The 13,331-nt window shown below is 49.6% G+C and overlaps 1 protein-coding gene across 1 annotated transcript in view; it reads left to right on the forward strand.

Annotated features, from left to right (window-relative positions):
* The first annotated feature begins 490 nt into the window (after positions 1 to 490).
* BMPR1B (bone morphogenetic protein receptor type 1B) overlaps positions 491 to 13,331 on the forward strand; it is a 105,650-nt gene continuing 92,809 nt past the window's right edge. The window contains exon 1 of the mRNA XM_032969443.2: positions 491 to 884. The gene's annotated coding sequence lies outside the window, so the exon portion shown is untranslated. The remainder of the gene's footprint in view (positions 885 to 13,331) is intronic.

Raw genomic sequence — 13,331 nt, forward strand, 5'->3', positions numbered from 1 at the left:
GTGGTGTTGGCCACCCACCACCTCACGTACCATTCTGGCCTTCATAGGTGCTCGCAAACAACACTTGCCCCAACATTCTGTTAAGGCTCAACGGGGGATCTTTGTCTGAGTGAGTTGAGCGTGTGTGGGGGTTGGGTTGAGGCGAGGCTGTGGGGGGTGAGGGGGGGGGTAGGTGAGACCGAGAGAGAAATTGCAAAGCCTAAAGGACCGCATTTGTGTGCCGACTGCCTACCGACACACACCGCCCGCCCCCTGGCAAATCAATCAGGCAGTGTCATAGTCGGTGCCTGGAGGAGGAGGGGGGTGGAGGCATTCCCAGCTGCAACCCAAAGCGAGAGAGAGGATGAGGAGGGAGGAGGTTGGTGGTGGTGGTGATGATGGGGGGGGGAGGGACTTAAGGGAGGTAGGAGGAGGGGAGAGCAAACGAACGAACGAGCGAGTAAGAGAGAGAGAGAGGTGGGGTGGGGGTGGGTGAGAGCGAGCGAGAGAGAGGTGGGGGTGGGTAGCCAGTCTCTCCCACACGCAGTGCGCGCGCAGAGCGGGACAAGGAGGCGTCACCGCAGCGCCCCGTGGCTCCTGCACCGAGAGGCGACGTCCAAAGCCGCCTCGCAGTGACAGCGGCGACGGCGCAGTGGGCCGACCGCGAGCCAAGCCCTAAGACGACTGCCCCCTCTTGGCATCAACCAGAGCCATACCCCCCCCCCTACCCTGCCGCCGCCGCCGCCGCCACCACGCCCGCAGAACTTTTATTGGACGTAACTTTTCACCGCCGTCTGGAGGAAGGGAAGGGGAGAGGGCATCCCAAGCGCTCGTCGAGGGAGAGAGATTCGAGTCTCCGAGCGCAGAGGCGAGAGGTGCTCCGCTCTTCCCGTTCTCCGTGGCAGGTGAGTGCCCCGCAGAGATTGAGAGTGTCCTAGCGTTGCTCCGTGTTGGGGGGGGGGGGTGTTGTTGGTGTTGCGATGACGGACGAGGCTCTCTCGGGGCTCGATCGACTGCGGCAGGACTGCGCCGCTTGCTCGAGCGGGCTGGCCATGCCTGTTCCTGGCCGCTCCTAGGTCGACTCGGCCTCAAATGAGTACCTCGTGCGGTGTGTAAACATCGCCACTGGGGAGACAAAGGCGGCCAGGCGTGGTGCTGGCCACCCACCCGCTCTTGTGCAGTGTCGGCCTTCATAGGTGCTCGCTAACAGAACTTGCCCCAACAGTCTGTTGAGACTATACGGGGGAATCTTTGTCCTTTGTCTGTCCTGTGACAGACGTGCGTGCGTCCGTCAGTCAATCCGTGCGTATGATGATGGTCGTGGTGGTGGTCATTGACGACGATGATGACGGTTCCGTTCAAAAGATTGCCGCGTGCGTTTTCCAAAGTCACGCTGCATAGCTCTCTCCGATGATGCTGTCGGGTTATCTTGTTCGGCGTGATGTTCGACGTTTCGTCACATGTGCCGGGAGCTCCTTAGGCTTCCTGCAGGCGGCAGCGATGTGAAGATGATGTAGTGCACTGCGCTTTTTGACGGGCCGCAGTTAGTGATGGCGATGAACAGTAGCAGCCTTAATAGAGGCTTTTTGAGGTTAGATCGCGTAAATGTATAAATAAATGTGTCGTTAAAACCCGCCACCACCCGACACAGCCAACCAGTAAGGGTTGTCACGTAAACAGAACGTGCAAATTCGCCACTAGTACGGCACTAACCGGTGTGTTGGAGAGTGTGTCGGGTGGTGGCGGGTTTAACGACGCATTTATATATATACCACGCGATCTAACCCCAAAACACCTCTGTCATGGGTGATATTGGTCGCGAAAGCGAACAGTGGCAGCCTTGTGGGATGGGTGAGTTGGTAGATCACGTGGAGATGGAGCATGTGTGAGTGTGCTTGCCCACCGACTAAGCATTGGTTGTGGTGCTGCCCGTGCCAGGGGTAGTGTACAGCAAGTAGGTTCGAAACTATTTGAGTGTCGTCTCCTTTTGTGTGCCATGTGGATTTCTCCACGCAAGCCGCGTCTCTTTCACCTGTTAATCGCTTGAGTGGCCGCCGTTATTTATCCATACTTTTTGGTAAAGTTACGTAGATAGAGAAAAAAGAATAAAATAAATTCACGACGTTTCGATGGCAACAAAAGCAATCGTCTTCAGCAAACCGCCCGCTTTATGTTTTCACCTGAAGACGATTGCTTGTGTTGCGATCGAAACGTCGTGATTTTATTTTATTATTTTTCTATCTACGTGACTTTACCGAAAGACCCGAAGAGTATGATGAATTCCTGCAGTCACGAAAGCTTTAAGTCGTTATTTATCCAGTTAAGTCTCATTCAGGCTTGAGACTCGCTTCCAATGAGCGTCCATCTATTTGAATGTTTGGTCGATGCAATGGACGAGTGTTTGCCATGAGAAACCGGGGGGGGGGGGGGGGGTAACAAGACGCCACGTGTCTTGATTCAAGATGAACGTGATGGTTAAAATATAATTAAGGTGTTACATTGCAACGAGCAAAAACAAAGCCGAGCAAAACCCCTCCTGAAAAGCGGCCCTGGTTTCTACGAGTCGTCGTTGTTTTTGTCATCCAGGTCACGTCAGCCGTCTTGGTCAAATCACATTCTGTACGAGTGTCGAGTGTCAGTTGAAATGCCATTTTCAGTTTCATAATCACGGTATCATTCGTACAAAATCCGTGTTGTTGTTGTTGTTCCATCAGCGTTGACGAGTGTCACCCCCACGACGCTTCCCCGTCGATTATTTTCTCCTTCACCGAGTCCACTTTTGGTTACAAGTTTGACATTTTAAACTTTTTTTTATACGCACACATCTTAAACCCATTACGCAACCTTTGAAAAAAATAAACCTGCTGGGGCTCAATAGGAAATTAACTGTTTATAAGTAGAGGCACCTAACGCTATGCCCTGTCTATCGGGGGAGGGAAGCGGTGATGGCAGTGGTTAACGTAACGAGCAATCAACCCGGCAAGATGAGTTAGATACTCGGGTCACGGCCAGCATCTCTTGGCGAGTGACATCTGAACCAGTGTTGGGCTGTTCCCCATTCACCAATCGTCATTGAATAGTTTGGTGAAGTATGGTCAAAATATCATCCATGACCACCAACACGGCGTGGGGAGGAAGCCGTTATAAAGCTCTGATTCACATCTGGGAAAAAAGAGCTTTATAGCTCATCGGATTCCTCCAGAATAAATACATATTCTGATTCTGATCTGGGAGTGGATTGATACAAAAACTGTAAATGATTATTAATGTACGCATTAATGTCCTCAACAACAACAAGAACAACATCAGCGAAGTGAATTTTCCGGAGCCTGAGTCCTATTCTGGTTTCGTGTTTCACAGGCACGTTAACGTTTTCTAAACGTCTAAACATTCACGTTCACGGAGTTGGTGGTGGTGCTCGCGGTCGCTACCTGTTACAAACGCCTCTCTTACCCCAGCCGACAAACCCCCCTCCCTCCCTCCCCCCCTGCTTTTGTCTGGTTTTTGAAAATAAATTGTCGGCATTAAATCATTAAATCGATATCAGATGTGCTCTCCAGTCGCCTGAAGATCAGACTCCTGCCTCTCACAGCGACGACCACCGAACCGGAGATCACTTGAGGACACTCTCTCCCTCGCACCACAGGAATTGCGGGGCGGGGGGGGTAGAGATGGGGGTGGGGGGGGACATTATTCCGAGCGGCTCAATTTGAAAGGACATCACTTGAGAGATTTAAGGCATCGCTCGATCCGCTCGCCCCGCGCCCACCCGTGGTGATGTCGGATCATTTCAGCGCCTGGCACGACTCATCCTGGGGCCCTGTGCCGTGCCAGACTGGCGAGACGAGGAGGAGAGATGTGAACTTTTTTTCTTCTGTTTTCGAAGACGGTGAGGGAGCCTCCGTTCTGGTTAACTTGCGACCACAGATGGAACAGATCACTCGGCCGCTTTGGACGCTCAAGCGAGATCTTAATGGTGTTTGAAAATAAATAAATAGATAATTAAATATGAGGACCCAGGTCTTTATTTCTTGCGGAGTATATTTTTTTTCCGGGTATGGCTGATGGTCTGGGAGCAGGGCGGCACGTGATCGAAGTAGCCACAGCCATAGCGAGGGGGATACTGGATGTGGTGTGCCGGTGGTGAGGTTCAGCCCTGGCTGTGTCTGAGCGATTGTGGCCACGGCGCGGGCAAAGAGAACCACACTTCGCTGGAAGTTTGAGGGCAGCGTCTGCGATGGTGTTTTTGCGTGGGGTTTTTTTTATTTTATTTTGGCGTTCGGATATTTTGTCGTGCAGTGTCGCGTGCCGTATGTAATGAATCTAGATTTGACGTTTTCGCGACTGCGGGGATCCATACTCTTTGGTTCTTTCGGTAAAGTCACGTAGGTAGAAAATACAATAAATGTAATCACGACGTTTCGGGCGCAACACAAGCGTCCGTCATCAGGTGGGACAACCACAGCAAGAAACAAATTGCTGAAGTGGGCAAAATAACCAAAGCGTGCGTATGTAATGAGTTTGATCATATCAGTGGCAAGTGATATCTGAACTAAACTAGTCCCAGGTCGCAAACCTTACCCAAACTTGCACTGGCGAAACATTGTCAAACGTTCCACAGATCCCACAGTACGTAGCGGAGGTGGGGAGGGGAGGGGGGAGGCCTTAATCCAGCAGTGGATTGACAAAAGGCCGTAAATAATTCGAAGAGTCTTAAGCGTGCAATTGTGAACAATTATCTATTCTTTTGCAGGGTATTTAAGTCGTGTGTAGAAACCTTTTTTGGGAGCGATTTCACGTTCGCGCTTTCATATTCATGCGGAGTGAAGTGTTGGTATTTCTTTTAAAAGTTATAAAAAATATATAGTTGGCGAAGTCAAATTAACGAGCGGTTAAAGGGTTTCTGGGATGAGCCAGCGAAAGTGGCGTATCGCCGAGCATGGGTTTCGTCAGACTGATTTACCTAAAGATTATGTCGCACTTTTAATAAGAGTTCATTAAGCCCGTCATTATGACAGCCTGTGTAAGTTTGATTGGGAAGTACAGTTTGTAATAACTTGTAATGGGGAGAAATACAAATCACCCACGTACTGCACTGTACACGTAGGTGCACAGTGCAGACCTTATGTCAACCCACTGCTGGATGTGAACCTCCCCACGCGACTCGATTTGGCGGGGAGCTATTTGACCATACTTCACCACTCTGGTCAGTGTCGAGTTAGTGAAAGGCACGGTGCATATAGTACGACACAGCCGTTTATTTTTTTGCTGTGTTAACCTCTACATATAACTTAAGCCCTGAACAGGTTTCACTTTTATCGGTATCATCAGCAGGCCTCTATAAACAAGCCTACAAGAGCTACACTATTATTATTATCATCATCCATAGCGGTCACTCGTCCAACAACCAATACTCAGGCTCCAGCCTGTTCAGCGTCAGGACGCTGATGAAATTGGGCACTTTTACGGATGGTTTGGTAACAATTCCAGCACAGCACTGGCATCTAAATATATGAGCTAGGATTGTGCACCATTACATAACTCACCTCACACGTGTATCAATCATACAACGTGGCATGCAAACTCTGGCTGTGGCATGCCCTTTGATCAAACTGACACGAACCGATTCTCAGCCTCTGTACACTTAAATGAACTTCATGTACCACATCTTCTCCTGCCCCCCCCCCCGCCCCCCAAAGTAAACCGACTTTATGTAAGCATACACTGGAGCTGTGCTAGACTTTACAATATCTGAATTCCTTATTTATGTATTTATTATTTTCTCAGATGCATAGCATCAATAAGTTTGCGAGGTTCTGAAACTCCACGTGTGCGGTCCGCACCTACCACGTGAAAGGGTACGACATGAACCAGTTTGATGCTTCGTGTGAAGTGAAAATACTCGTTACGTAACTTCATCAAGTGCCCTCGCCAATAACCATGGGACTTGTCCGGCGGCTTTGGAGGAATGGGAACTGACTGCTGATGAGGCTTATGCGAGTGAAACCAAGTCTAGAGTTTGCTTGCTGGGAAAAAAAAAACCCGAATCTACTGGTAAACATCGCTTCGTCAATAACACTGCGTGTTTTAAAATAATAATAATCACGTAGATAAAATTTTTTTTTATATAAATAATACAATTTCAATTAAAAAATTTAAAATAATAAGTCAACATTGTAATAAGTTGAGTTGTTTGTTGCTTGCGCCTGGCAGCAGCACGACCAACGCGGCAGCAGGCGCAGCGTCACACAAATCGTTTCAGTTTATGCAAAATTTGCCGGCGGCTGCTGTTGCTGGCGGCGTGAGATACAACTCTGGCGTGCACCAACCTAGCAACGGCTCCTGAAGAAGCTTCCAGCATGTGGGGCGAGACGTCGGGATATTGTGCCGAACCACCCGATGTAGTGAGACGTTAACTCTCTTGTCTGCTCGTGCACGTGTTCGATCCGGACCATGACGCCTGCTGTATATTTGGAGTTTGCAGCTCTCTCTCTCTCTCTCCGTGGTAGCGTGGAATTTGTCTCCGATTTTTCCCTCCACGTGCGTGCTAGAGGATTTGGTTGCCGTAAATGTCCACGTGACGATGAGCCACTATCGTTGAGCTATCATTTGTGGCCATGTCGCTTCTCAAAAAAAAAAGAACCTACACAAATGAGTGTGGCTTACCTGGTAAAAAAAAATATATAGTTGATAGTTTTATTTTATAGAAGCCTAGCCGGCTTTTCGTGAAATCAGTGTGGGAAGAAAATCGGTGTGTGGTGGGGGGGGTGTTTATGAGTGTGAGCGCACCTCTGTAAACCGAACGCGATGGATTTTTTTTCTACGACGTGCAGGTGGCGCGCAATATTCTCTGGGACATTGCTCAGCCTCGCAGCTATGGACACAGGTGTGTGTGGCGTGCGTGTGTGTACGCAAGGCAGCAATTGCGAGATGGAGATAACGCGCCGAATAAACAGCCGGGTATCGGAGGCCGAGGGGGTTTATGGCGTTAAGGTGGCAATGTTTAAACCATACCGCGCCCCTCCCCCCTCCTCCGCCTACCACAGCCGCGTAATCATAAACGAAGCGAGCCTCAATTCAGACGTGCCCGTGTCCTCGTGTTGAGATTTACGAAACGCTGCAATGGGTTATGCAAAAAAAATAAAAGGGCTGTAGATATATATTCTTGGTTCTTTCGGTAAAGTCACGTAGAAGGGAAACAATAAAATAATAAACATATAAAACAATAAAATTCTCACGACGTTTCGACTGCAACACAGGCAATCATCATCAGGTGTGAAAACCACAGCAAGAAAATTTGAAAAAAGTGGCGGTTTTTTTAACGTGAGCTGTAAATATGTTTGTGAGAATGTATGCAGTGTACGCGCTTGTTTATATATTTATTTGGCTATCTTATGCATCTTCCAATTCTGCCCACCCCACCCGGTCAGCCTTACAGAGCCAGCCAGTGGCTGTTTATTTTGTAATGGGAGGATTAGGTGCAACAGCAATCACTCACCACAATCTAAAGGCTGGGCCCATTCATTAATTCACTCACACGCACACACAGTCACTCAGACACAATACACATCCACACAGTTACACACATTTGCACGGCCGTGTAATGCACACACGGGCAATATTACCCAAACAAAGACAAATACGCTGACCGTTGGGGCAAGGGCTGTGAGCGAGTAGCTACCGATGAAGGCCGGCACGGTACACGAGGGGGTGGGTGGTCAGCACCACGTCAGGGGCCCAGGGACCGGTTTAGATCATCGTCACGGGGTGTTGGTGGCCGTGAGAGGAGAAACGAACTTTGGTTCGGTTCGTAGAAGCGGCGCGCTAACTGCTCCGCCACCGCTCCACATTTTCGCTCAAACACGCTCACACAGTACGGGGGGCGGGGGGGTCTTGTACCCGCTCGTCACACAAAGATCGTGTGACGAGTGCCTTAGCTCAGACGCTTATACAGCCTGAAATTGATCTTATACATCATCGCCAGCCATGGTCGATCCGCTGCTGAATGAGGGTCTTCCCCCAAGCTACTTCCATCTCTCTTGATCCTGCGAATGGTGATGATGGTGATGTTATCAGCCGGTAACTTTCCACCGCTGGGCAAAGGCATCCCCCTACCCCCCTCCATTCCTTCCTCTCCCCAGCCGCTTCCGTGCAGGAAACCGGTGGAGAGTTGTTAACTCCCTCGCCTGGAATACAGGAGGTCGTGGGTTCGATCCCGGCGTTTTTACGTGTCTCTCCCTCCCTGTGGATTTATCCGGCTTTAGAGTATCTGGCTGCTATGAATTTCCACGAGAAAAGCCACTTCGTTGAGCCATCAATTATGGCCAAGTGGCTTCTGAAACAAAGATAATATCGCTCAGTGGGCCCTTTACCTGGTAGGATAAAAATAGTGTCGATAGTTAAAACTAGGTGTGTGGCCTCTCAACTCCGTCAATTGGTCTCGCTGCTGCTGTTGTCATCGTCGCTACTTCTGCCTCTCCTCTTCCCTGATCCTCCGGTCTCCGCGCCGTGGTTAATTCTGTGGCTCTCGTCAGCTGCCCTCAACGACGAGTCTGATCCACTTTCCCACTTCCCGCCACGTAAGGCGATGAACGTCATCTTATCTCCTCACCTTCTCCAGTAAAACCCCCCATCCTCCGCGTTTTTCATTTCGTCAATTTACCCTTCCTACACGCATTCAAATACAAATTAACTCGTTCCGCGTTGCACGCGCCCGATGATTGTTAAACCACGTCCCACGTGACGCGCTAAGCAATGAACACTGTCTGCGTCAATAGAGCAGATTCGAATTAAGATTGAGATCTCGGTGTGCGCGTGTGTACACACGCGCGTGTGTACACGTGTTTCGCGTGACGCAGACAGCCTTCATAATTGTGTTTAACACGTAGGCTTTCGTGACCAATACTATTAATAATTAAGGGGATTTTTTTTCTGTTAGATCTAACAACAAAAACACCTTTCTTATAGGGTTCGTTTGCGAAGCGCGTCACGCGGGACGTGTTTAACAATCATAGGGTGCGTGCAGCGCGGAACGAGTTGATTTGTATTTGAGTGCCTGGAGGAGTCAATTGGTAAACGCGGAAAGACGAAGCGTGGTGGTGGTACCTTAAACTTGTGATGCTATTCTTACTTCACGTACGTGGCCAGGCCATAATTCCGGTGGTAGTTACTATTCCGGCGTTCTTCACACATTCTCAGAGGGGGAGGGGGGGGACCACTTTCGCCGGTAAGACATCATCACTGTGAGGGCCCCGCCACATGAATCTGAAACCATTGTTGGATTTGACAGCAGCACTTTGATGATGGCCACCAGTGGCACCGCGGTCCTTGCAATGAGGTGAAATTGATTGAAAGCTTTCGCGACTGCAAGGATTCATCTTCTTTGGTTCTTTCGGTAAAGTCACGTAGAATGAGAATAAAACAATAAAATAACACAGTAAAATTCTCACGACGTTTCGGCCACAACGCAAGCAGCCGTCTTCAGGTGAAAGGAACAGACCTGTCGGGACGACAGAGCTTCAATGAACGATGTTAAGAATCGTAGCGACTTTTAAGCTGGTTGGGACCTCTGCTGCTGCACTTCTCCCTACCAGCTTAAAAATCGCTACGAATCTTAACATCGTTCATTGAAAGCTCTGTCGTCCCGACAGGTCTGTTCCTTTCACCTGAAGACGGCCGCTTGCATTGTGGCCGAAACTTCGTGAGAATTTCATTGTGTTATTTTATTGTTTTATTCTCATTCTACGTGACTTTACCGAAAGAACCAAAGAAGAAAGTGAAATTGAGTTGTTGCTCTGAATACCGGGAGATCGTTGATCGATGTTCGGTCGCTGGGTTGACGAGAGTCGTGATTTCTCACTGAATGGAGTGGGCTGCTTGAAAACTACCATGGTCCACTCCGCTAGTATTACGGGTGCCGCTGTATATTTGGAGTTTACGTATCTCTCCCTGTGATTGCGTGGATTTCTCTCCGGGTTCTCCAGTTTTTTTTTCTCTCTCTACGCAATTAGAAACGTGCATTTACAGTAATTTGACAGCTATACGTTTCCACGTGGTGATGATGATGATAAGCCACTTCGTTGAGCTATCATTTGTGGCCAGGTCGCTTCTGAAAAAGAGCTACATAGCTCTGTGGGGACTTTCCTGGTAAAGTAAAAATAGTAAAACAAATTAAGAGTAGAGGTTTTTTTTTACTATGGGTACATCTCACTGCATTACTGTACTTGACTTTAAAGTCTGAACCGGGCCTTTCCTGCGTTTTAATAAAAAAATAAAAGTGTAATACCTAGCAAGCTTCCGCAACCGATATTATCCATAATATATCTTTTTGGGTTAGACCGCCTCAATATAATTGCGTCGTCAAACCAGCCACCACCCGACACAGCCAATAAGTAAGGTTAGTCACGTAAACAAAACATGCCAATTCGTTACTAGTACAGCACACAACGATGTGCTGGAGGGTAAACCCACGATATTTACAATTCGAGTACGACGTTCTGCCGGTAATTCCATCCAGCATCATCAGGCGCCAGCCAGAGTTAATATTTGTAAAATAAAAAAAAAACCATTAGATTTGTTTCGCTCTAATTGAAAAGCGATTAAGGACTGTGCAAGTCCATCTCTCCGTGATCCACCTACCCCTTGTCCAAGCGGCCGTTTTAACAACCCTGCAGCACCCCACGCACGCGTGCAACATAATGACGATGATGATAATAATACAAGGATGTGTTTTAACAGGGTATAACATAAACACAGCAGTAAATTGTGTAAGTGGCTCGTAAAGGATGGAGAGAGAGCGGGGGGGGGGAGTGTGGAAGTGGTGAAGGAGGTGATGGAGGAGGCGGCAGAGGCGTAAATAACAAAGGCCCGGTTGTGAGAGTGGCGATGAACTCAACAGGTGATCTCTAGCCAGTACAATATGTAGTTGTGTAGGTAAGGTCGCTCCTTCATGCATTACACGTCGCATGCCATCGCCACGCTGTTTCGACAATACACAGACGGACCTGCTTTAACGTTTCAAACTCAAAAGCGTTACTAAACATCATTTCAGCAACAACAACAACAAACAACTCGAGGCGTTCGTCAATAACGCTGTGTGGCCTTCACAGGGAAAACCCATCTATAATAGACGACGTTTCGGGCAATGGCCCTTCGTCACGGCACATTACCCGATCAAAAAATGCGAAGGAGACATCATCGCAGCGAAGCCAGTCCGCCGCTCCCGACGCGGTTGTCTGCTCTCGACCACCTGGTGGTCACATCGTGGTCGTCGGCTCTGAATCTGCATCAGCAACCTTACGGAAGAAGAAGAAGAATAATAGCGCACATTGGTCCTGCGTAATAAGGTTGGGGGGGGAGGGGCGAAATAGTATTTAGATCAACAGCAGCGCGATGTGACATCGTGGACCGGTGTTATTCTTGTTTGGGGAATTATCAGGAGGTTTGTGGCCATCATTTGGCCCTGCTGCCCGGTCACGGCGGGGAGAGGGAGGCCTTGGTCTGACCTAAGTGCGACAAATACACCAACTCTTAACTCTCGCTCCTCAACCCCTGTAGCTTATATGATGGTGGGGGGGGGGCATCTAGAACTTTGTGGGGGCGGCGGGTGTGGTGGTGTTGGGGGGGGAGTGTACGACACAGTCAATGTTAAACAAACTATACTGACATTTGAAATGCAAAAACAGAATGAGTGACGATAAAATCGGCCCGTGTCTGCAATGATACTTCAGCTATCTCGCACCCCCCCCCCACCACTGTGTATATAAATAAATATTGTGAAGATTTAGCCGGGTGAGGGAGGGGTGGGGGGGAGCTCAACCAACCATCGTCCTTCGGTGGCTTTGTTTCTGGCAGACAGCGAGGCTAGACTCGCATGGACGTTGAACGTCTTTCGCACCGCGCGTAGCCAACCGCGCTAATCGGAGGTTGCGGGGGGAGGACCGCCAAACTAGACGCGAAGAAAAAAAAACAGTTCTAAAGGAGTTTGTCAGGCCTAGATGACGATTTAAAAGCGCACAGGTCCCCAGTGGATTCCTGACGTCGGAAGGAAGAGCGTTCCAGACGGCCGCAGAAGCGCGTCTGAACTTGACCGGCAAGATGCGCGATTGGCGGGGGGGGGGCGGTGATTGTGCGACGTGTTACCGAGTGACCTGTATCGGTGGGCAGATAAACGCGGCGTTGCTCGCGGTCGTTTGGCAACAAAAATGAGAGAGGCAGAGGCAACATTGATTTTTCAAACCCGGCACTATCGGTAGACGTGACTTTGCAGTCCTTTCGACGACTAAACCGCACGTCCACCCCGTTGCCCTGTTCTATTGCCCCCCCCACCACCGCATCTCTCCCCACTCCCACTCTCATTATTTCTTAATTGTTTGTCTAACAGGGGCCAGGAAGTGGGGCGACTAAGCGGGCTGGCTGGGGAGGTTGAGTCTGAGTTTGAGAGCGTGGAGCGGGTGAAAGTGTGGTGGTGGTGGTGGCAGTGCGATTTATGGGGAGCGGTAGTGTAGTGGTTGGCGCGCTGCGATTCCCGCTCACGGCCAACACCAGTGACGATTATCTGAGCCGGCCCTGGACCTCCCCTAGGTCGACTCAGCCTCAAATGAGTTCCCGACGTGGTGTGTAAACGTCGCCACCGGGGAGACGAAGGCGGCCGGGCGTGGTGTTGGCCACCCACCCCCCACGTGTGTTCTCTATAAGTGCTCGCTAACAGCACTTGCCCCAACAGTCTGTGAAGGCTAGACGGGGGATCTTTGCCTTTGGTGGTACGGGTGTTGTAGGCGAGGGGGAGGTGATGCTGGCTGACGTTATGCAGGGCGATGATTCGTGGTCGTCTTCGCTCGTGACGCGCACTGATGACTTCCTGCTCCGATTTGGAGTTTAAAAAGTTGGCATGGAGCGGTCCATCTGTCCGCTTGGCCGATTTAACCTCATCATCATCATCGTCGTCGGCGGCATCGGAGATTTCATCGTTGCCATGATTGTCACCATTGTCTACATGGCTGTCACCATTGTCTACCTGGCTGTCGTCATCATCATCATCTTCGTCGTCATCATCACTGTCATCATTGTCCTCTTCGAAGTCTTGAACGCCTTCGTCGTCTGCGGAGGTTTCTCTTGGTCGTGCCGTGCCGCGTGTTTATCGGCATGATGTCCGACGTTTCGCTCTTAAGTGCAAGGAGCTACTTCAGGAACTAAAAATTTTAAACGTTTTGTTCAACAAGCGGTAACATCCCGATAGCACATCGAAAGAGCTGTTTCATCATCATCATCATCGTCGTCGTCGTCGTCATCTTAATAATCACCGTCATCACCATCATCATTATTCGATCACCATCATCTGAATCACCACTCAT

Source organism: Petromyzon marinus, chromosome 41, assembly GCF_048934315.1.
Source record: "Petromyzon marinus isolate PM22_M1 ecotype Great Lakes invasive population chromosome 41, UKy_Petmar_22M1.pri1.0, whole genome shotgun sequence".
Taxonomy (NCBI): domain Eukaryota; kingdom Metazoa; phylum Chordata; class Hyperoartia; order Petromyzontiformes; family Petromyzontidae; genus Petromyzon; species Petromyzon marinus.